Raw genomic sequence first — 25,985 nt, 5'->3', positions numbered from 1 at the left:
CATATTTTATGCATATTTTATATTCTGTCTCTTTTTTTGTTATAGAAAAAGGCATGGAAAAACGCTCAACGTCAGGAATTAATAAAGCCATGCAAATCCGGTCTAGAAACACGTTCACCTCACAGCCGTCAGAAGGATCATCAGCAAAAAAGTCTACATAGTATAAATGCTGAAGGGGTTTTAGAGAACTGTGTACCCTCTAGCTGCTGATGGGATGTAACCTGGTAACAGCCAGTACAGAGAACAAAATGGAGGTGTGTTTAAAGGTAAAACTTGAGCTACTATGTGATCAGGTAGGCCCACTGATGGGCCTATCAGCTGAGTAGACCTGAATCAAAAAGACACAGGCTGGCAATCCTTCACTGCAGCAACATGTACCATAGCCAAGAGCTGGAAGAAACCAAAATGTCCATCAACAGAAAAATGCACCAAGAAGAAGTGGTCCATGTACACAATGGAATATTAGCCATGCAAAAGCATGGAACAATGCTGTTGGCACCAGCATAGAAGGATCTAGAGATAATCACCCTACCTGAAGTAAGAAAGAAAACGAAAGACAGATATCCTATTACATCACTTATAGGTGTTACCTAAAAATTGATACCTATGAAATAATTTCCAAGAGAAGGACACTCATAGATTCAGAAAACCAAATTATGTTTAACCAAATGGAAAGGCGTAAGGAATGTATGAATTAGGATATGGGGGTTAACAGACATGTAGTAATACATATGAAATATATAATCACAAAATACCTATGGAATGCTAAAAGAGGTGTACTCAACACTCTGTAATAACCTACACGGGAAAGGATCCAAAGATGAATAGATCAATACATTGATATAATGAACCAGATTCCATACAGCTAGAAAAAACACAGTATTTTTATCCAATTTGCTGTGATAATAAATAAAAATTAAATGTAAAAAACAAACAAGAAGTAAGGAGATATAAGCTCTTGGGAGTTTGCCGTGGCACATTCTGCTCTAATTTGCAGCTTACAAACACGATTTCCAGGAAACCTCTGTTGCCCAAAAACCCAGAGTTGGAAACGCAGAAATGCTGCCGCCTTGTGGCCGTTTCCCACAAGAGCGGCTTTAAAACCACAGCTAACGGTCACTTAACATTCACAAGGACTCAGGACAGTAAAGGACAACTGCCCTCAAAAATTCACAACTGGCAAAATTTTCAAGGAGATAGTATGAAGAGGTAAATTTTACTCATTATTTTTCTAAAAACAAGGAAAATGGATAAAAGCTCAACAACATAAATTTTTAAACTCATGCAAATCTAGCCTACAAAAAGATTTCAACTCACACACGTCAACTACCATCAGCCAAAGGTCTACAAACAATAAATGCTGAAGGGGTTTTAGAGAACTTTGTACCCTCTAGCTGCTGGTGAGATGTAAAGTGGTAAGAGCCAATAGTGAGAACAGAAAGGAGCTGTGTTTAAAAATAAAAATTGAGCCAGCATTCCATTCAGCAGGCCCACCGCTGAAACTCTCACCCGAAAATACCAGAGTCGAGAAGGCACAGGCTGCAACAGCTTCACTGCAGGATTTGTCACAATAGCCAAGACACGGAAGCAACCAAAATGTCCATCAATGGTTGAATGGATAAAGAAGAAGTGGTCCATGTACATAATGGAATATTAGCCATGGAAAACAGTGAAACACTGCTCGTTGAGGCACCATTTATGAGCCTAGATATAATCTCAGAACATGACGTAAGTCAGAAAGAAAAAGACATAGAGTATGATATCACTTATAGGCGTTATCTAACAACTGACAAAAATGATAGCATTTTCACAGAGAAAAAACTCACAGACTTAGAAAACTAACTATTCTTATGTAAATGGAAAGGTGGGTGGTATGGAAAATTAAGATTAGGGTTACCATATGCGTACAAATACCTACTAAATACATTTATCAAAGAGACTGACCGTATAGCAAGGGAGGTCAATGGAGCACTCTGCAATAATTTACATGGGAAGAGTATCTGTACATGAATATATTACATATGTGTGTGTGTGTGTGTGTGTGTGTGTGTATATGTAATGTACAAATGAACCAGATTGTATACACCTAGGACAAACAATATTCTAAACATTACCTCGATTTAAAAAGACTAAAAAATCGAACAAGAAATAATGGAATATTAAGTTACGGGTTTTATTCCTAGCAAATTCCATTCTAATTTACAACCTGGGAACTCCACTTCCAGAAAGGCTGTGCTGCCCTAGAAACCAGTTTTGGGAACGGAGAAATGCTGCCGCCTTGTGGCCGTTTCCCCCAACAGCACCTTTAAAGCCAGTAGTAGTGGTCACTAAATATTCACACTCATTACAAGCCTGTAAATGTCACCTGTTCTCAAAAAAATCCTGGGGTCGAAAATCGACGAAAAATTCAAAACAGGGCAGCCTTCCCAGAAGACCACTTCAAGTGGTTTATTGTACTCACAGTTTTTTTCTGTTTTGTGTAACAGAAAGAAAACAAAGCACGGGAAAATGCGGAACATTAGGAATTATTAAAGACATGCAAATCCAAATTACAAAAAACTATCAGCTCACACCAGTCATAATGGCCATCAGCAAAAATTCTGCAAACAATAAATGCTGAAGGGGTTGTGGAGAAATGCGCACCCTCGTTTCTAAGTGGGACATGGTAAGAACCAGTAATGAAAACGCAAAGGAGGTGCCTTGATAAGGTAAATATTGAGCTACCATTCAATCAAGCATACCCACTGCTGGGCCTATCACCTGAGAGGATGAGAATCCAAAGGACACAGGGTGGCAATCCTGCACTCCAGCAATATTTACCACAGCCAACACTTGGAAGCAACAAAAATGTCTGTCAACAGAGGAAGGCACAAAGAAGAAGTGGTCCATGTACACAATGGAATATTACTCCAATAAAAAATATATATAATTTCAATTTAGAAACCAAACGTAAGTTAGGAGACATCAGCTTTTGGGGGTTTGTCCGGGCACATTCCTCTCTAATATATAACCGAGAACACCACTGGCAGGAAGGACTCTTTCCATAATTCCCAGAATGGGGAAAGGAGAAATGCTGCCGCCCAATGGCCGATACCTGCAACAGCAGCTTTAAAATCTGTGCTAATGGTCACTTCATATGCACAAGTACTGGAGGGCTGTAAATGAAAGCAGCCCTGAAAATGTCTTCAGGGAGGTAATGGCCAAAATATTTCAAAATGTGACACATACTTCAAGAAAACCATTTGAAGAGGTAAGCGCTACTCACAGCTTGAAAAAAAAGAGGACATGCCTGAAAGTTCAATTTCAAGGGATTATGAGATGCGTGCAAATCCAACCTCAAAGAGGTGTCAGCTCACACCTGTCAGAATAAACATCAGCAGAAAAACTACAAACAATAAATGCTGAAAGGGTTGTGGACAAGGGCATACCCTCAAATTTAAGTGGAACATAACCTGGTAAGAGCCATTAGTGAGAACAGAATGGAGACGCCTTTACAAGGTAAACATTTTGCTACCATATGATCCAACAGGCCCTCTCCTGGGCCTATAACCGAAGAAGACATAGTTGAAAGACACAGGCAGGCAAATGTGCATTTCAGCAGTGTTACAATAACCAAGACATGGAAGCAACCCAAAAGTCCATCAACAGGTGAGTGGACAAAGAAAAACTGGTCCACGTACAGATGGAATATTAGCCAAGGAAAACAATGACACAATGCCATTTGCATCACCACAGATGAGTCTAGAAGTAATCACGCAACTTGTAGTAAGTCAGAAAGCGAAAGACACGTATCCTGTGATACCACTTATAGGTGTTACCTAAAAGTTGATACCAGTGAAGATATTTCCACAGAGAAAGGCAATCACAGATTCATTAAACAAACTTATGGTTCACCAATGGAAAGGTGTGAGGATTGGATACATTAGGATGTCAGAGTTAACAGAGATATACAAACACAGGTGAAGTATATAATCACCAAAGACCTACGGAATACCAAGAGAAGACTACTCAACATTGTGTCATAACCTAAAATGGGAAAAGGATCCGAAGAAGAAAAGAGATAGGTATACGTGGAAAACAACCACACCTTGCACACCTACAACAAGCAAAACATTGTAATCACACTTGCTGTGATAAACAATGAAAATTAAATTTTAAAAAGGAACAATATTTAGTGAGATATAAACTTAAGGGGCTTTTTCCTGGCCCATTCCATTCTAATTTGCAACCTAGAACAGGACTTCCATTGAGGCTCTGTTTCCCTAGTAGCCAGATTTGGTTAATGAGAACTGCTGCCGCCTTGTGGCCGTTTCACACAACAGCAGCTCTAACTGCAGCTGTAATGGTTACTTGATAGTCAAAATAATTGCAGGCCTGTAAATGACACCTGTCCTCAAAACAATCCTTCGGTCGTAAATCGAGCAAAAATCTCAAAAGACATCCATATTTCAAAACGACAATTTCAAGAGGCATATTTTATGCATATTTTATATTCTGTCTCTTTTTTTGTTATAGAAAAAGGCATGGAAAAACGCTCAACGTCAGGAATTAATAAAGCCATGCAAATCCGGTCTAGAAACACGTTCACCTCACAGCCGTCAGAAGGATCATCAGCAAAAAAGTCTACATAGTATAAATGCTGAAGGGGTTTTAGAGAACTGTGTACCCTCTAGCTGCTGATGGGATGTAACCTGGTAACAGCCAGTACAGAGAACAAAATGGAGGTGTGTTTAAAGGTAAAACTTGAGCTACTATGTGATCAGGTAGGCCCACTGATGGGCCTATCAGCTGAGTAGACCTGAATCAAAAAGACACAGGCTGGCAATCCTTCACTGCAGCAACATGTACCATAGCCAAGAGCTGGAAGAAACCAAAATGTCCATCAACAGAAAAATGCACCAAGAAGAAGTGGTCCATGTACACAATGGAATATTAGCCATGCAAAAGCATGGAACAATGCTGTTGGCACCAGCATAGAAGGATCTAGAGATAATCACCCTACCTGAAGTAAGAAAGAAAACGAAAGACAGATATCCTATTACATCACTTATAGGTGTTACCTAAAAATTGATACCTATGAAATAATTTCCAAGAGAAGGACACTCATAGATTCAGAAAACCAAATTATGTTTAACCAAATGGAAAGGCGTAAGGAATGTATGAATTAGGATATGGGGGTTAACAGACATGTAGTAATACATATGAAATATATAATCACAAAATACCTATGGAATGCTAAAAGAGGTGTACTCAACACTCTGTAATAACCTACACGGGAAAGGATCCAAAGATGAATAGATCAATACATTGATATAATGAACCAGATTCCATACAGCTAGAAAAAACACAGTATTTTTATCCAATTTGCTGTGATAATAAATAAAAATTAAATGTAAAAAACAAACAAGAAGTAAGGAGATATAAGCTCTTGGGAGTTTGCCGTGGCACATTCTGCTCTAATTTGCAGCTTACAAACACGATTTCCAGGAAACCTCTGTTGCCCAAAAACCCAGAGTTGGAAACGCAGAAATGCTGCCGCCTTGTGGCCGTTTCCCACAAGAGCGGCTTTAAAACCACAGCTAACGGTCACTTAACATTCACAAGGACTCAGGACAGTAAAGGACAACTGCCCTCAAAAATTCACAACTGGCAAAATTTTCAAGGAGATAGTATGAAGAGGTAAATTTTACTCATTATTTTTCTAAAAACAAGGAAAATGGATAAAAGCTCAACAACATAAATTTTTAAACTCATGCAAATCTAGCCTACAAAAAGATTTCAACTCACACACGTCAACTACCATCAGCCAAAGGTCTACAAACAATAAATGCTGAAGGGGTTTTAGAGAACTTTGTACCCTCTAGCTGCTGGTGAGATGTAAAGTGGTAAGAGCCAATAGTGAGAACAGAAAGGAGCTGTGTTTAAAAATAAAAATTGAGCCAGCATTCCATTCAGCAGGCCCACCGCTGAAACTCTCACCCGAAAATACCAGAGTCGAGAAGGCACAGGCTGCAACAGCTTCACTGCAGGATTTGTCACAATAGCCAAGACACGGAAGCAACCAAAATGTCCATCAATGGTTGAATGGATAAAGAAGAAGTGGTCCATGTACATAATGGAATATTAGCCATGGAAAACAGTGAAACACTGCTCGTTGAGGCACCATTTATGAGCCTAGATATAATCTCAGAACATGACGTAAGTCAGAAAGAAAAAGACATAGAGTATGATATCACTTATAGGCGTTATCTAACAACTGACAAAAATGATAGCATTTTCACAGAGAAAAAACTCACAGACTTAGAAAACTAACTATTCTTATGTAAATGGAAAGGTGGGTGGTATGGAAAATTAAGATTAGGGTTACCATATGCGTACAAATACCTACTAAATACATTTATCAAAGAGACTGACCGTATAGCAAGGGAGGTCAATGGAGCACTCTGCAATAATTTACATGGGAAGAGTATCTGTACATGAATATATTACATATGTGTGTGTGTGTGTGTGTGTGTGTGTGTATATGTAATGTACAAATGAACCAGATTGTATACACCTAGGACAAACAATATTCTAAACATTACCTCGATTTAAAAAGACTAAAAAATCGAACAAGAAATAATGGAATATTAAGTTACGGGTTTTATTCCTAGCAAATTCCATTCTAATTTACAACCTGGGAACTCCACTTCCAGAAAGGCTGTGCTGCCCTAGAAACCAGTTTTGGGAACGGAGAAATGCTGCCGCCTTGTGGCCGTTTCCCCCAACAGCACCTTTAAAGCCAGTAGTAGTGGTCACTAAATATTCACACTCATTACAAGCCTGTAAATGTCACCTGTTCTCAAAAAAATCCTGGGGTCGAAAATCGACGAAAAATTCAAAACAGGGCAGCCTTCCCAGAAGACCACTTCAAGTGGTTTATTGTACTCACAGTTTTTTTCTGTTTTGTGTAACAGAAAGAAAACAAAGCACGGGAAAATGCGGAACATTAGGAATTATTAAAGACATGCAAATCCAAATTACAAAAAACTATCAGCTCACACCAGTCATAATGGCCATCAGCAAAAATTCTGCAAACAATAAATGCTGAAGGGGTTGTGGAGAAATGCGCACCCTCGTTTCTAAGTGGGACATGGTAAGAACCAGTAATGAAAACGCAAAGGAGGTGCCTTGATAAGGTAAATATTGAGCTACCATTCAATCAAGCATACCCACTGCTGGGCCTATCACCTGAGAGGATGAGAATCCAAAGGACACAGGGTGGCAATCCTGCACTCCAGCAATATTTACCACAGCCAACACTTGGAAGCAACAAAAATGTCTGTCAACAGAGGAAGGCACAAAGAAGAAGTGGTCCATGTACACAATGGAATATTACTCCAATAAAAAATATATATAATTTCAATTTAGAAACCAAACGTAAGTTAGGAGACATCAGCTTTTGGGGGTTTGTCCGGGCACATTCCTCTCTAATATATAACCGAGGAACACCACTGGCAGGAAGGACTCTTTCCATAATTCCCAGAATGGGGAAAGGAGAAATGCTGCCGCCCAATGGCCGATACCTGCAACAGCAGCTTTAAAATCTGTGCTAATGGTCACTTCATATGCACAAGTACTGGAGGGCTGTAAATGAAAGCAGCCCTGAAAATGTCTTCAGGGAGGTAATGGCCAAAATATTTCAAAATGTGACACATACTTCAAGAAAACCATTTGAAGAGGTAAGCGCTACTCACAGCTTGAAAAAAAAGAGGACATGCCTGAAAGTTCAATTTCAAGGGATTATGAGATGCGTGCAAATCCAACCTCAAAGAGGTGTCAGCTCACACCTGTCAGAATAAACATCAGCAGAAAAACTACAAACAATAAATGCTGAAAGGGTTGTGGACAAGGGCATACCCTCAAATTTAAGTGGAACATAACCTGGTAAGAGCCATTAGTGAGAACAGAATGGAGACGCCTTTACAAGGTAAACATTTTGCTACCATATGATCCAACAGGCCCTCTCCTGGGCCTATAACCGAAGAAGACATAGTTGAAAGACACAGGCAGGCAAATGTGCATTTCAGCAGTGTTACAATAACCAAGACATGGAAGCAACCCAAAAGTCCATCAACAGGTGAGTGGACAAAGAAAAACTGGTCCACGTACAGATGGAATATTAGCCAAGGAAAACAATGACACAATGCCATTTGCATCACCACAGATGAGTCTAGAAGTAATCACGCAACTTGTAGTAAGTCAGAAAGCGAAAGACACGTATCCTGTGATACCACTTATAGGTGTTACCTAAAAGTTGATACCAGTGAAGATATTTCCACAGAGAAAGGCAATCACAGATTCATTAAACAAACTTATGGTTCACCAATGGAAAGGTGTGAGGATTGGATACATTAGGATGTCAGAGTTAACAGAGATATACAAACACAGGTGAAGTATATAATCACCAAAGACCTACGGAATACCAAGAGAAGACTACTCAACATTGTGTCATAACCTAAAATGGGAAAAGGATCCGAAGAAGAAAAGAGATAGGTATACGTGGAAAACAACCACACCTTGCACACCTACAACAAGCAAAACATTGTAATCACACTTGCTGTGATAAACAATGAAAATTAAATTTTAAAAAGGAACAATATTTAGTGAGATATAAACTTAAGGGGCTTTTTCCTGGCCCATTCCATTCTAATTTGCAACCTAGAACAGGACTTCCATTGAGGCTCTGTTTCCCTAGTAGCCAGATTTGGTTAATGAGAACTGCTGCCGCCTTGTGGCCGTTTCACACAACAGCAGCTCTAACTGCAGCTGTAATGGTTACTTGATAGTCAAAATAATTGCAGGCCTGTAAATGACACCTGTCCTCAAAACAATCCTTCGGTCGTAAATCGAGCAAAAATCTCAAAAGACATCCATATTTCAAAACGACAATTTCAAGAGGCATATTTTATGCATATTTTATATTCTGTCTCTTTTTTTGTTATAGAAAAAGGCATGGAAAAACGCTCAACGTCAGGAATTAATAAAGCCATGCAAATCCGGTCTAGAAACACGTTCACCTCACAGCCGTCAGAAGGATCATCAGCAAAAAAGTCTACATAGTATAAATGCTGAAGGGGTTTTAGAGAACTGTGTACCCTCTAGCTGCTGATGGGATGTAACCTGGTAACAGCCAGTACAGAGAACAAAATGGAGGTGTGTTTAAAGGTAAAACTTGAGCTACTATGTGATCAGGTAGGCCCACTGATGGGCCTATCAGCTGAGTAGACCTGAATCAAAAAGACACAGGCTGGCAATCCTTCACTGCAGCAACATGTACCATAGCCAAGAGCTGGAAGAAACCAAAATGTCCATCAACAGAAAAATGCACCAAGAAGAAGTGGTCCATGTACACAATGGAATATTAGCCATGCAAAAGCATGGAACAATGCTGTTGGCACCAGCATAGAAGGATCTAGAGATAATCACCCTACCTGAAGTAAGAAAGAAAACGAAAGACAGATATCCTATTACATCACTTATAGGTGTTACCTAAAAATTGATACCTATGAAATAATTTCCAAGAGAAGGACACTCATAGATTCAGAAAACCAAATTATGTTTAACCAAATGGAAAGGCGTAAGGAATGTATGAATTAGGATATGGGGGTTAACAGACATGTAGTAATACATATGAAATATATAATCACAAAATACCTATGGAATGCTAAAAGAGGTGTACTCAACACTCTGTAATAACCTACACGGGAAAGGATCCAAAGATGAATAGATCAATACATTGATATAATGAACCAGATTCCATACAGCTAGAAAAAACACAGTATTTTTATCCAATTTGCTGTGATAATAAATAAAAATTAAATGTAAAAAACAAACAAGAAGTAAGGAGATATAAGCTCTTGGGAGTTTGCCGTGGCACATTCTGCTCTAATTTGCAGCTTACAAACACGATTTCCAGGAAACCTCTGTTGCCCAAAAACCCAGAGTTGGAAACGCAGAAATGCTGCCGCCTTGTGGCCGTTTCCCACAAGAGCGGCTTTAAAACCACAGCTAACGGTCACTTAACATTCACAAGGACTCAGGACAGTAAAGGACAACTGCCCTCAAAAATTCACAACTGGCAAAATTTTCAAGGAGATAGTATGAAGAGGTAAATTTTACTCATTATTTTTCTAAAAACAAGGAAAATGGATAAAAGCTCAACAACATAAATTTTTAAACTCATGCAAATCTAGCCTACAAAAAGATTTCAACTCACACACGTCAACTACCATCAGCCAAAGGTCTACAAACAATAAATGCTGAAGGGGTTTTAGAGAACTTTGTACCCTCTAGCTGCTGGTGAGATGTAAAGTGGTAAGAGCCAATAGTGAGAACAGAAAGGAGCTGTGTTTAAAAATAAAAATTGAGCCAGCATTCCATTCAGCAGGCCCACCGCTGAAACTCTCACCCGAAAATACCAGAGTCGAGAAGGCACAGGCTGCAACAGCTTCACTGCAGGATTTGTCACAATAGCCAAGACACGGAAGCAACCAAAATGTCCATCAATGGTTGAATGGATAAAGAAGAAGTGGTCCATGTACATAATGGAATATTAGCCATGGAAAACAGTGAAACACTGCTCGTTGAGGCACCATTTATGAGCCTAGATATAATCTCAGAACATGACGTAAGTCAGAAAGAAAAAGACATAGAGTATGATATCACTTATAGGCGTTATCTAACAACTGACAAAAATGATAGCATTTTCACAGAGAAAAAACTCACAGACTTAGAAAACTAACTATTCTTATGTAAATGGAAAGGTGGGTGGTATGGAAAATTAAGATTAGGGTTACCATATGCGTACAAATACCTACTAAATACATTTATCAAAGAGACTGACCGTATAGCAAGGGAGGTCAATGGAGCACTCTGCAATAATTTACATGGGAAGAGTATCTGTACATGAATATATTACATATGTGTGTGTGTGTGTGTGTGTGTGTATATGTAATGTACAAATGAACCAGATTGTATACACCTAGGACAAACAATATTCTAAACATTACCTCGATTTAAAAAGACTAAAAAATCGAACAAGAAATAATGGAATATTAAGTTACGGGTTTTATTCCTAGCAAATTCCATTCTAATTTACAACCTGGGAACTCCACTTCCAGAAAGGCTGTGCTGCCCTAGAAACCAGTTTTGGGAACGGAGAAATGCTGCCGCCTTGTGGCCGTTTCCCCCAACAGCACCTTTAAAGCCAGTAGTAGTGGTCACTAAATATTCACACTCATTACAAGCCTGTAAATGTCACCTGTTCTCAAAAAAATCCTGGGGTCGAAAATCGACGAAAAATTCAAAACAGGGCAGCCTTCCCAGAAGACAACTTCAAGTGGTTTATTGTACTCACAGTTTTTTTCTGTTTTGTGTAACAGAAAGAAAACAAAGCACGGGAAAATGCGGAACATTAGGAATTATTAAAGACATGCAAATCCAAATTACAAAAAACTATCAGCTCACACCAGTCATAATGGCCATCAGCAAAAATTCTGCAAACAATAAATGCTGAAGGGGTTGTGGAGAAATGCGCACCCTCGTTTCTAAGTGGGACATGGTAAGAACCAGTAATGAAAACGCAAAGGAGGTGCCTTGATAAGGTAAATATTGAGCTACCATTCAATCAAGCATACCCACTGCTGGGCCTATCACCTGAGAGGATGAGAATCCAAAGGACACAGGGTGGCAATCCTGCACTCCAGCAATATTTACCACAGCCAACACTTGGAAGCAACAAAAATGTCTGTCAACAGAGGAAGGCACAAAGAAGAAGTGGTCCATGTACACAATGGAATATTACTCCAATAAAAAATATATATAATTTCAATTTAGAAACCAAACGTAAGTTAGGAGACATCAGCTTTTGGGGGTTTGTCCGGGCACATTCCTCTCTAATATATAACCGAGGAACACCACTGGCAGGAAGGACTCTTTCCATAATTCCCAGAATGGGGAAAGGAGAAATGCTGCCGCCCAATGGCCGATACCTGCAACAGCAGCTTTAAAATCTGTGCTAATGGTCACTTCATATGCACAAGTACTGGAGGGCTGTAAATGAAAGCAGCCCTGAAAATGTCTTCAGGGAGGTAATGGCCAAAATATTTCAAAATGTGACACATACTTCAAGAAAACCATTTGAAGAGGTAAGCGCTACTCACAGCTTGAAAAAAAAGAGGACATGCCTGAAAGTTCAATTTCAAGGGATTATGAGATGCGTGCAAATCCAACCTCAAAGAGGTGTCAGCTCACACCTGTCAGAATAAACATCAGCAGAAAAACTACAAACAATAAATGCTGAAAGGGTTGTGGACAAGGGCATACCCTCAAATTTAAGTGGAACATAACCTGGTAAGAGCCATTAGTGAGAACAGAATGGAGACGCCTTTACAAGGTAAACATTTTGCTACCATATGATCCAACAGGCCCTCTCCTGGGCCTATAACCGAAGAAGACATAGTTGAAAGACACAGGCAGGCAAATGTGCATTTCAGCAGTGTTACAATAACCAAGACATGGAAGCAACCCAAAAGTCCATCAACAGGTGAGTGGACAAAGAAAAACTGGTCCACGTACAGATGGAATATTAGCCAAGGAAAACAATGACACAATGCCATTTGCATCACCACAGATGAGTCTAGAAGTAATCACGCAACTTGTAGTAAGTCAGAAAGCGAAAGACACGTATCCTGTGATACCACTTATAGGTGTTACCTAAAAGTTGATACCAGTGAAGATATTTCCACAGAGAAAGGCAATCACAGATTCATTAAACAAACTTATGGTTCACCAATGGAAAGGTGTGAGGATTGGATACATTAGGATGTCAGAGTTAACAGAGATATACAAACACAGGTGAAGTATATAATCACCAAAGACCTACGGAATACCAAGAGAAGACTACTCAACATTGTGTCATAACCTAAAATGGGAAAAGGATCCGAAGAAGAAAAGAGATAGGTATACGTGGAAAACAACCACACCTTGCACACCTACAACAAGCAAAACATTGTAATCACACTTGCTGTGATAAACAATGAAAATTAAATTTTAAAAAGGAACAATATTTAGTGAGATATAAACTTAAGGGGCTTTTTCCTGGCCCATTCCATTCTAATTTGCAACCTAGAACAGGACTTCCATTGAGGCTCTGTTTCCCTAGTAGCCAGATTTGGTTAATGAGAACTGCTGCCGCCTTGTGGCCGTTTCACACAACAGCAGCTCTAACTGCAGCTGTAATGGTTACTTGATAGTCAAAATAATTGCAGGCCTGTAAATGACACCTGTCCTCAAAACAATCCTTCGGTCGTAAATCGAGCAAAAATCTCAAAAGACATCCATATTTCAAAACGACAATTTCAAGAGGCATATTTTATGCATATTTTATATTCTGTCTCTTTTTTTGTTATAGAAAAAGGCATGGAAAAACGCTCAACGTCAGGAATTAATAAAGCCATGCAAATCCGGTCTAGAAACACGTTCACCTCACAGCCGTCAGAAGGATCATCAGCAAAAAAGTCTACATAGTATAAATGCTGAAGGGGTTTTAGAGAACTGTGTACCCTCTAGCTGCTGATGGGATGTAACCTGGTAACAGCCAGTACAGAGAACAAAATGGAGGTGTGTTTAAAGGTAAAACTTGAGCTACTATGTGATCAGGTAGGCCCACTGATGGGCCTATCAGCTGAGTAGACCTGAATCAAAAAGACACAGGCTGGCAATCCTTCACTGCAGCAACATGTACCATAGCCAAGAGCTGGAAGAAACCAAAATGTCCATCAACAGAAAAATGCACCAAGAAGAAGTGGTCCATGTACACAATGGAATATTAGCCATGCAAAAGCATGGAACAATGCTGTTGGCACCAGCATAGAAGGATCTAGAGATAATCACCCTACCTGAAGTAAGAAAGAAAACGAAAGACAGATATCCTATTACATCACTTATAGGTGTTACCTAAAAATTGATACCTATGAAATAATTTCCAAGAGAAGGACACTCATAGATTCAGAAAACCAAATTATGTTTAACCAAATGGAAAGGCGTAAGGAATGTATGAATTAGGATATGGGGGTTAACAGACATGTAGTAATACATATGAAATATATAATCACAAAATACCTATGGAATGCTAAAAGAGGTGTACTCAACACTCTGTAATAACCTACACGGGAAAGGATCCAAAGATGAATAGATCAATACATTGATATAATGAACCAGATTCCATACAGCTAGAAAAAACACAGTATTTTTATCCAATTTGCTGTGATAATAAATAAAAATTAAATGTAAAAAACAAACAAGAAGTAAGGAGATATAAGCTCTTGGGAGTTTGCCGTGGCACATTCTGCTCTAATTTGCAGCTTACAAACACGATTTCCAGGAAACCTCTGTTGCCCAAAAACCCAGAGTTGGAAACGCAGAAATGCTGCCGCCTTGTGGCCGTTTCCCACAAGAGCGGCTTTAAAACCACAGCTAACGGTCACTTAACATTCACAAGGACTCAGGACAGTAAAGGACAACTGCCCTCAAAAATTCACAACTGGCAAAATTTTCAAGGAGATAGTATGAAGAGGTAAATTTTACTCATTATTTTTCTAAAAACAAGGAAAATGGATAAAAGCTCAACAACATAAATTTTTAAACTCATGCAAATCTAGCCTACAAAAAGATTTCAACTCACACACGTCAACTACCATCAGCCAAAGGTCTACAAACAATAAATGCTGAAGGGGTTTTAGAGAACTTTGTACCCTCTAGCTGCTGGTGAGATGTAAAGTGGTAAGAGCCAATAGTGAGAACAGAAAGGAGCTGTGTTTAAAAATAAAAATTGAGCCAGCATTCCATTCAGCAGGCCCACCGCTGAAACTCTCACCCGAAAATACCAGAGTCGAGAAGGCACAGGCTGCAACAGCTTCACTGCAGGATTTGTCACAATAGCCAAGACACGGAAGCAACCAAAATGTCCATCAATGGTTGAATGGATAAAGAAGAAGTGGTCCATGTACATAATGGAATATTAGCCATGGAAAACAGTGAAACACTGCTCGTTGAGGCACCATTTATGAGCCTAGATATAATCTCAGAACATGACGTAAGTCAGAAAGAAAAAGACATAGAGTATGATATCACTTATAGGCGTTATCTAACAACTGACAAAAATGATAGCATTTTCACAGAGAAAAAACTCACAGACTTAGAAAACTAACTATTCTTATGTAAATGGAAAGGTGGGTGGTATGGAAAATTAAGATTAGGGTTACCATATGCGTACAAATACCTACTAAATACATTTATCAAAGAGACTGACCGTATAGCAAGGGAGGTCAATGGAGCACTCTGCAATAATTTACATGGGAAGAGTATCTGTACATGAATATATTACATATGTGTGTGTGTGTGTGTGTGTGTGTGTGTGTGTATATATGTAATGTACAAACGAACCAGATTGTATACACCTAGGACAAACAATATTCTAAACATTACCTCGATTTAAAAAGACTAAAAAATCGAACAAGAAATAATGGAATATTAAGTTACGGGTTTTATTCCTAGCAAATTCCATTCTAATTTACAACCTGGGAACTCCACTTCCAGAAAGGCTGTGCTGCCCTAGAAACCAGTTTTGGGAACGGAGAAATGCTGCCGCCTTGTGGCCGTTTCCCCCAACAGCACCTTTAAAGCCAGTAGTAGTGGTCACTAAATATTCACACTCATTACAAGCCTGTAAATGTCACCTGTTCTCAAAAAAATCCTGGGGTCGAAAATCGACGAAAAATTCAAAACAGGGCAGCCTTCCCAGAAGACCACTTCAAGTGGTTTATTGTACTCACAGTTTTTTTCTGTTTTGTGTAACAGAAAGAAAACAAAGCACGGGAAAATGCGGAACATTAGGAATTATTAAAGACATGCAAATCCAAATTACAAAAAACTATCAGCTCACACCAGTCATAATGGCCATCAGCAAAAATTCTGCAAACAATAAATGCTGAAGGGGTTGTGGAGAAATGCGCACCCTCGTTTCTAAGTGGGACATGGTAAGAACCAGTAATGAAAACGCAAAGGAGGTGCCTTGATAAGGTAAATATTGAGCTACCATTCAATCAAGCATACCCACTGCTGGGCCTATCACCTGAGAGGATGAGAATCCAAAGGACACAGGGTGGCAATCCTGCACTCCAGCAATATTTACCACAGCCAACACTTGGAAGCAACAAAAATGTCTGTCAACAGAGGAAGGCACAAAGAAGAAGTGGTCCATGTACACAATGGAATATTACTCCAATAAAAAATATATATAATTTCAATTTAGAAACCAAACGTAAGTTAGGAGACATCAGCTTTTGGGGGTTTGTCCGGGCACATTCCTCTCTAATATATAACCGAGGAACACCACTGGCAGGAAGGACTCTTTCCGTAATTCCCAGAATGGGGAAAGGAGAAATGCTGCCGCCCAATGGCCGATACCTTCAACAGCAGCTTTAAAATCTGTGCTAATGGTCACTTCATATGCACAAGTACTGGAGGGCTGTAAATGAAAGCAGCCCTGAAAATGTCTTCAGGGAGGTAATGGCCAAAATATTTCAAAATGTGACACATACTTCAAGAAAACCATTTGAAGAGGTAAGCGCTACTCACAGCTTGAGAAAAAAGAGGACATGCCTGAAAGTTCAATTTCAAGGGATTATGAGATGCATGCAAATCCAACCTCAAAGAGGTGTCAGCTCACACCTGTCAGAATAAACATCAGCAGAAAAACTACAAACAATAAATGCTGAAAGGGTTGTGGACAAGGGCATACCCTCAAATTTAAGTGGAACATAACCTGGTAAGAGCCATTAGTGAGAACAGAATGGAGACGCCTTTACAAGGTAAACATTTTGCTACCATATGATCCAACAGGCCCTCTCCTGGGCCTATAACCGAAGAAGACATAGTTGAAAGACACAGGCAGGCAAATGTGCATTTCAGCAGTGTTACAATAACCAAGACATGGAAGCAACCCAAAAGTCCATCAACAGGTGAGTGGACAAAGAAAAACTGGTCCACGTACAGATGGAATATTAGCCAAGGAAAACAATGACACAATGCCATTTGCATCACCACAGATGAGTCTAGAAGTAATCACGCAACTTGTAGTAAGTCAGAAAGCGAAAGACACGTATCCTGTGATACCACTTATAGGTGTTACCTAAAAGTTGATACCAGTGAAGATATTTCCACAGAGAAAGGCAATCACAGATTCATTAAACAAACTTATGGTTCACCAATGGAAAGGTGTGAGGATTGGATACATTAGGATGTCAGAGTTAACAGAGATATACAAACACAGGTGAAGTATATAATCACCAAAGACCTACGGAATACCAAGAGAAGACTACTCAACATTGTGTCATAACCTAAAATGGGAAAAGGATCCGAAGAAGAAAAGAGATAGGTATACGTGGAAAACAACCACACCTTGCACACCTACAACAAGCAAAACATTGTAATCACACTTGCTGTGATAAACAATGAAAATTAAATTTTAAAAAGGAACAATATTTAGTGAGATATAAACTTAAGGGGCTTTTTCCTGGCCCATTCCATTCTAATTTGCAACCTAGAACAGGACTTCCATTGAGGCTCTGTTTCCCTAGTAGCCAGATTTGGTTAATGAGAACTGCTGCCGCCTTGTGGCCGTTTCACACAACAGCAGCTCTAACTGCAGCTGTAATGGTTACTTGATAGTCAAAATAATTGCAGGCCTGTAAATGACACCTGTCCTCAAAACAATCCTTCGGTCGTAAATCGAGCAAAAATCTCAAAAGACATCCATATTTCAAAACGACAATTTCAAGAGGCATATTTTATGCATATTTTATATTCTGTCTCTTTTTTTGTTATAGAAAAAGGCATGGAAAAACGCTCAACGTCAGGAATTAATAAAGCCATGCAAATCCGGTCTAGAAACACGTTCACCTCACAGCCGTCAGAAGGATCATCAGCAAAAAAGTCTACATAGTATAAATGCTGAAGGGGTTTTAGAGAACTGTGTACCCTCTAGCTGCTGATGGGATGTAACCTGGTAACAGCCAGTACAGAGAACAAAATGGAGGTGTGTTTAAAGGTAAAACTTGAGCTACTATGTGATCAGGTAGGCCCACTGATGGGCCTATCAGCTGAGTAGACCTGAATCAAAAAGACACAGGCTGGCAATCCTTCACTGCAGCAACATGTACCATAGCCAAGAGCTGGAAGAAACCAAAATGTCCATCAACAGAAAAATGCACCAAGAAGAAGTGGTCCATGTACACAATGGAATATTAGCCATGCAAAAGCATGGAACAATGCTGTTGGCACCAGCATAGAAGGATCTAGAGATAATCACCCTACCTGAAGTAAGAAAGAAAACGAAAGACAGATATCCTATTACATCACTTATAGGTGTTACCTAAAAATTGATACCTATGAAATAATTTCCAAGAGAAGGACACTCATAGATTCAGAAAACCAAATTATGTTTAACCAAATGGAAAGGCGTAAGGAATGTATGAATTAGGATATGGGGGTTAACAGACATGTAGTAATACATATGAAATATATAATCACAAAATACCTATGGAATGCTAAAAGAGGTGTACTCAACACTCTGTAATAACCTACACGGGAAAGGATCCAAAGATGAATAGATCAATACATTGATATAATGAACCAGATTCCATACAGCTAGAAAAAACACAGTATTTTTATCCAATTTGCTGTGATAATAAATAAAAATTAAATGTAAAAAACAAACAAGAAGTAAGGAGATATAAGCTCTTGGGAGTTTGCCGTGGCACATTCTGCTCTAATTTGCAGCTTACAAACACGATTTCCAGGAAACCTCTGTTGCCCAAAAACCCAGAGTTGGAAACGCAGAAATGCTGCCGCCTTGTGGCCGTTTCCCACAAGGGCGGCTTTAAAACCACAGCTAACGGTCACTTAACATTCACAAGGACTCAGGACAGTAAAGGACAACTGCCCTCAAAAATTCACAACTGGCAAAATTTTCAAGGAGATAGTATGAAGAGGTAAATTTTACTCATTATTTTTCTAAAAGCAAGGAAAATGGATAAAAGCTCAACAACATAAATTTTTAAACTCATGCAAATCTAGCCTACAAAAAGATTTCAACTCACACACGTCAACTACCATCAGCCAAAGGTCTACAAACAATAAATGCTGAAGGGGTTTTAGAGAACTTTGTACCCTCTAGCTGCTGGTGAGATGTAAAGTGGTAAGAGCCAATAGTGAGAACAGAAAGGAGCTGTGTTTAAAAATAAAAATTGAGCCAGCATTCCATTCAGCAGGCCCACCGCTGAAACTCTCACCCGAAAATACCAGAGTCGAGAAGGCACAGGCTGCAACAGCTTCACTGCAGGATTTGTCACAATAGCCAAGACACGGAAGCAACCAAAATGTCCATCAATGGTTGAATGGATAAAGAAGAAGTGGTCCATGTACATAATGGAATATTAGCCATGGAAAACAGTGAAACACTGCTCGTTGAGGCACCATTTATGAGCCTAGATATAATCTCAGAACATGACGTAAGTCAGAAAGAAAAAGACATAGAGTATGATATCACTTATAGGCGTTATCTAACAACTGACAAAAATGATAGCATTTTCACAGAGAAAAAACTCACAGACTTAGAAAACTAACTATTCTTATGTAAATGGAAAGGTGGGTGGTATGGAAAATTAAGATTAGGGTTACCATATGCGTACAAATACCTACTAAATACATTTATCAAAGAGACTGACCGTATAGCAAGGGAGGTCAATGGAGCACTCTGCAATAATTTACATGGGAAGAGTATCTGTACATGAATATATTACATATGTGTGTGTGTGTGTGTGTGTGTGTATATATGTAATGTACAAACGAACCAGATTGTATACACCTAGGACAAACAATATTCTAAACATTACCTCGATTTAAAAAGACTAAAAAATCGAACAAGAAATAATGGAATATTAAGTTACGGGTTTTATTCCTAGCAAATTCCATTCTAATTTACAACCTGGGAACTCCACTTCCAGAAAGGCTGTGCTGCCCTAGAAACCAGTTTTGGGAACGGAGAAATGCTGCCGCCTTGTGGCCGTTTCCCCCAACAGCACCTTTAAAGCCAGTAGTAGTGGTCACTAAATATTCACACTCATTACAAGCCTGTAAATGTCACCTGTTCTCAAAAAAATCCTGGGGTCGAAAATCGACGAAAAATTCAAAACAGGGCAGCCTTCCCAGAAGACCACTTCAAGTGGTTTATTGTACTCACAGTTTTTTTCTGTTTTGTGTAACAGAAAGAAAACAAAGCACGGGAAAATGCGGAACATTAGGAATTATTAAAGACATGCAAATCCAAATTACAAAAAACTATCAGCTCACACCAGTCATAATGGCCATCAGCAAAAATTCTGCAAACAATAAATGCTGAAGGGGTTGTGGAGAAATGCGCACCCTCGTTTCTAAGTGGGACATGGTAAGAACCAGTAATGAAAACGCAAAGGAGGTGCCTTGATAAGGTAAATATTGAGCTACCATTCAATCAAGCATACCCACTGCTGGGCCTATCACCTGAGAGGATGAGAATCCAAAGGACACAGGGTGGCAATCCTGCACTCCAGCAATATTTACCACAGCCAACACTTGGAAGCAACAAAAATGTCTGTCAACAGAGGAAGGCACAAAGAAGAAGTGGTCCATGTACACAATGGAATATTACTCCAATAAAAAAATATATATAATTTCAATTTAGAAACCAAACGTAAGTTAGGAGACATCAGCTTTTGGGGGTTTGTCCGGGCACATTCCTCTCTAATATATAACCGAGGAACACCACTGGCAGGAAGGACTCTTTCCGTAATTCCCAGAATGGGGAAAGGAGAAATGCTGCCGCCCAATGGCCGATACCTTCAACAGCAGCTTTAAAATCTGTGCTAATGGTCACTTCATATGCACAAGTACTGGAGGGCTGTAAATGAAAGCAGCCCTGAAAATGTCTTCAGGGAGGTAATGGCCAAAATATTTCAAAATGTGACACATACTTCAAGAAAACCATTTGAAGAGGTAAGCGCTACTCACAGCTTGAGAAAAAAGAGGACATGCCTGAAAGTTCAATTTCAAGGGATTATGAGATGCATGCAAATCCAACCTCAAAGAGGTGTCAGCTCACACCTGTCAGAATAAACATCAGCAGAAAAACTACAAACAATAAATGCTGAAAGGGTTGTGGACAAGGGCATACCCTCAAATTTAAGTGGAACATAACCTGGTAAGAGCCATTAGTGAGAACAGAATGGAGACGCCTTTACAAGGTAAACATTTTGCTACCATATGATCCAACAGGCCCTCTCCTGGGCCTATAACCGAAGAAGACATAGTTGAAAGACACAGGCAGGCAAATGTGCATTTCAGCAGTGTTACAATAACCAAGACATGGAAGCAACCCAAAAGTCCATCAACAGGTGAGTGGACAAAGAAAAACTGGTCCACGTACAGATGGAATATTAGCCAAGGAAAACAATGACACAATGCCATTTGCATCACCACAGATGAGTCTAGAAGTAATCACGCAACTTGTAGTAAGTCAGAAAGCGAAAGACACGTATCCTGTGATACCACTTATAGGTGTTACCTAAAAGTTGATACCAGTGAAGATATTTCCACAGAGAAAGGCAATCACAGATTCATTAAACAAACTTATGGTTCACCAATGGAAAGGTGTGAGGATTGGATACATTAGGATGTCAGAGTTAACAGAGATATACAAACACAGGTGAAGTATATAATCACCAAAGACCTACGGAATACCAAGAGAAGACTACTCAACATTGTGTCATAACCTAAAATGGGAAAAGGATCCGAAGAAGAAAAGAGATAGGTATACGTGGAAAACAACCACACCTTGCACACCTACAACAAGCAAAACATTGTAATCACACTTGCTGTGATAAACAATGAAAATTAAATTTTAAAAAGGAACAATATTTAGTGAGATATAAACTTAAGGGGCTTTTTCCTGGCCCATTCCATTCTAATTTGCAACCTAGAACAGGACTTCCATTGAGGCTCTGTTTCCCTAGTAGCCAGATTTGGTTAATGAGAACTGCTGCCGCCTTGTGGCCGTTTCACACAACAGCAGCTCTAACTGCAGCTGTAATGGTTACTTGATAGTCAAAATAATTGCAGGCCTGTAAATGACACCTGTCCTCAAAACAATCCTTCGGTCGTAAATCGAGCAAAAATCTCAAAAGACATCCATATTTCAAAACGACAATTTCAAGAGGCATATTTTATGCATATTTTATATTCTGTCTCTTTTTTTGTTATAGAAAAAGGCATGGAAAAACGCTCAACGTCAGGAATTAATAAAGCCATGCAAATCCGGTCTAGAAACACGTTCACCTCACAGCCGTCAGAAGGATCATCAGCAAAAAAGTCTACATAGTATAAATGCTGAAGGGGTTTTAGAGAACTGTGTACCCTCTAGCTGCTGATGGGATGTAACCTGGTAACAGCCAGTACAGAGAACAAAATGGAGGTGTGTTTAAAGGTAAAACTTGAGCTACTATGTGATCAGGTAGGCCCACTGATGGGCCTATCAGCTGAGTAGACCTGAATCAAAAAGACACAGGCTGGCAATCCTTCACTGCAGCAACATGTACCATAGCCAAGAGCTGGAAGAAACCAAAATGTCCATCAACAGAAAAATGCACCAAGAAGAAGTGGTCCATGTACACAATGGAATATTAGCCATGCAAAAGCATGGAACAATGCTGTTGGCACCAGCATAGAAGGATCTAGAGATAATCACCCTACCTGAAGTAAGAAAGAAAACGAAAGACAGATATCCTATTACATCACTTATAGGTGTTACCTAAAAATTGATACCTATGAAATAATTTCCAAGAGAAGGACACTCATAGATTCAGAAAACCAAATTATGTTTAACCAAATGGAAAGGCGTAAGGAATGTATGAATTAGGATATGGGGGTTAACAGACATGTAGTAATACATATGAAATATATAATCACAAAATACCTATGGAATGCTAAAAGAGGTGTACTCAACACTCTGTAATAACCTACACGGGAAAGGATCCAAAGATGAATAGATCAATACATTGATATAATGAACCAGATTCCATACAGCTAGAAAAAACACAGTATTTTTATCCAATTTGCTGTGATAATAAATAAAAATTAAATGTAAAAAACAAACAAGAAGTAAGGAGATATAAGCTCTTGGGAGTTTGCCGTGGCACATTCTGCTCTAATTTGCAGCTTACAAACACGATTTCCAGGAAACCTCTGTTGCCCAAAAACCCAGAGTTGGAAACGCAGAAATGCTGCCGCCTTGTGGCCGTTTCCCACAAGGGCGGCTTTAAAACCACAGCTAACGGTCACTTAACATTCACAAGGACTCAGGACAGTAAAGGACAACTGCCCTCAAAAATTCACAACTGGCAAAATTTTCAAGGAGATAGTATGAAGAGGTAAATTTTACTCATTATTTTTCTAAAAGCAAGGAAAATGGATAAAAGCTCAACAACATAAATTTTTAAACTCATGCAAATCTAGCCTACAAAAAGATTTCAACTCACACACGTCAACTACCATCAGCCAAAGGTCTACAAACAATAAATGCTGAAGGGGTTTTAGAGAACTTTGTACCCTCTAGCTGCTGGTGAGATGTAAAGTGGTAAGAGCCAATAGTGAGAACAGAAAGGAGCTGTGTTTAAAAATAAAAATTGAGCCAGCATTCCATTCAGCAGGCCCACCGCTGAAACTCTCACCCGAAAATACCAGAGTCGAGAAGGCACAGGCTGCAACAGCTTCACTGCAGGATTTGTCACAATAGCCAAGACACGGAAGCAACCAAAATGTCCATCAATGGTTGAATGGATAAAGAAGAAGTGGTCCATGTACATAATGGAATATTAGCCATGGAAAACAGTGAAACACTGCTCGTTGAGGCACCATTTATGAGCCTAGATATAATCTCAGAACATGACGTAAGTCAGAAAGAAAAAGACATAGAGTATGATATCACTTATAGGCGTTATCTAACAACTGACAAAAATGATAGCATTTTCACAGAGAAAAAACTCACAGACTTAGAAAACTAACTATTCTTATGTAAATGGAAAGGTGGGTGGTATGGAAAATTAAGATTAGGGTTACCATATGCGTACAAATACCTACTAAATACATTTATCAAAGAGACTGACCGTATAGCAAGGGAGGTCAATGGAGCACTCTGCAATAATTTACATGGGAAGAGTATCTGTACATGAATATATTACATATGTGTGTGTGTGTGTGTGTGTGTGTGTGTGTGTATATGTAATGTACAAACGAACCAGATTGTATACACCTAGGACAAACAATATTCTAAACATTACCTCGATTTAAAAAGACTAAAAAATCGAACAAGAAATAATGGAATATTAAGTTACGGGTTTTATTCCTAGCAAATTCCATTCTAATTTACAACCTGGGAACTCCACTTCCAGAAAGGCTGTGCTGCCCTAGAAACCAGTTTTGGGAACGGAGAAATGCTGCCGCCTTGTGGCCGTTTCCCCCAACAGCACCTTTAAAGCCAGTAGTAGTGGTCACTAAATATTCACACTCATTACAAGCCTGTAAATGTCACCTGTTCTCAAAAAAATCCTGGGGTCGAAAATCGACGAAAAATTCAAAACAGGGCAGCCTTCCCAGAAGACCACTTCAAGTGGTTTATTGTACTCACAGTTTTTTTCTGTTTTGTGTAACAGAAAGAAAACAAAGCACGGGAAAATGCGGAACATTAGGAATTATTAAAGACATGCAAATCCAAATTACAAAAAACTATCAGCTCACACCAGTCATAATGGCCATCAGCAAAAATTCTGCAAACAATAAATGCTGAAGGGGTTGTGGAGAAATGCGCACCCTCGTTTCTAAGTGGGACATGGTAAGAACCAGTAATGAAAACGCAAAGGAGGTGCCTTGATAAGGTAAATATTGAGCTACCATTCAATCAAGCATACCCACTGCTGGGCCTATCACCTGAGAGGATGAGAATCCAAAGGACACAGGGTGGCAATCCTGCACTCCAGCAATATTTACCACAGCCAACACTTGGAAGCAACAAAAATGTCTGTCAACAGAGGAAGGCACAAAGAAGAAGTGGTCCATGTACACAATGGAATATTACTCCAATAAAAAATATATATAATTTCAATTTAGAAACCAAACGTAAGTTAGGAGACATCAGCTTTTGGGGGTTTGTCCGGGCACATTCCTCTCTAATATATAACCGAGGAACACCACTGGCAGGAAGGACTCTTTCCGTAATTCCCAGAATGGGGAAAGGAGAAATGCTGCCGCCCAATGGCCGATACCTTCAACAGCAGCTTTAAAATCTGTGCTAATGGTCACTTCATATGCACAAGTACTGGAGGGCTGTAAATGAAAGCAGCCCTGAAAATGTCTTCAGGGAGGTAATGGCCAAAATATTTCAAAATGTGACACATACTTCAAGAAAACCATTTGAAGAGGTAAGCGCTACTCACAGCTTGAGAAAAAAGAGGACATGCCTGAAAGTTCAATTTCAAGGGATTATGAGATGCATGCAAATCCAACCTCAAAGAGGTGTCAGCTCACACCTGTCAGAATAAACATCAGCAGAAAAACTACAAACAATAAATGCTGAAAGGGTTGTGGACAAGGGCATACCCTCAAATTTAAGTGGAACATAACCTGGTAAGAGCCATTAGTGAGAACAGAATGGAGACGCCTTTACAAGGTAAACATTTTGCTACCATATGATCCAACAGGCCCTCTCCTGGGCCTATAACCGAAGAAGACATAGTTGAAAGACACAGGCAGGCAAATGTGCATTTCAGCAGTGTTACAATAACCAAGACATGGAA

This window comes from Lagenorhynchus albirostris, chromosome 1, assembly GCF_949774975.1.
Source record: "Lagenorhynchus albirostris chromosome 1, mLagAlb1.1, whole genome shotgun sequence".
NCBI classification, from domain to species: domain Eukaryota; kingdom Metazoa; phylum Chordata; class Mammalia; order Artiodactyla; family Delphinidae; genus Lagenorhynchus; species Lagenorhynchus albirostris.
The sequence above is the reverse complement of the archived record's forward strand: the minus strand, read 5'-3'. Positions refer to the sequence as shown.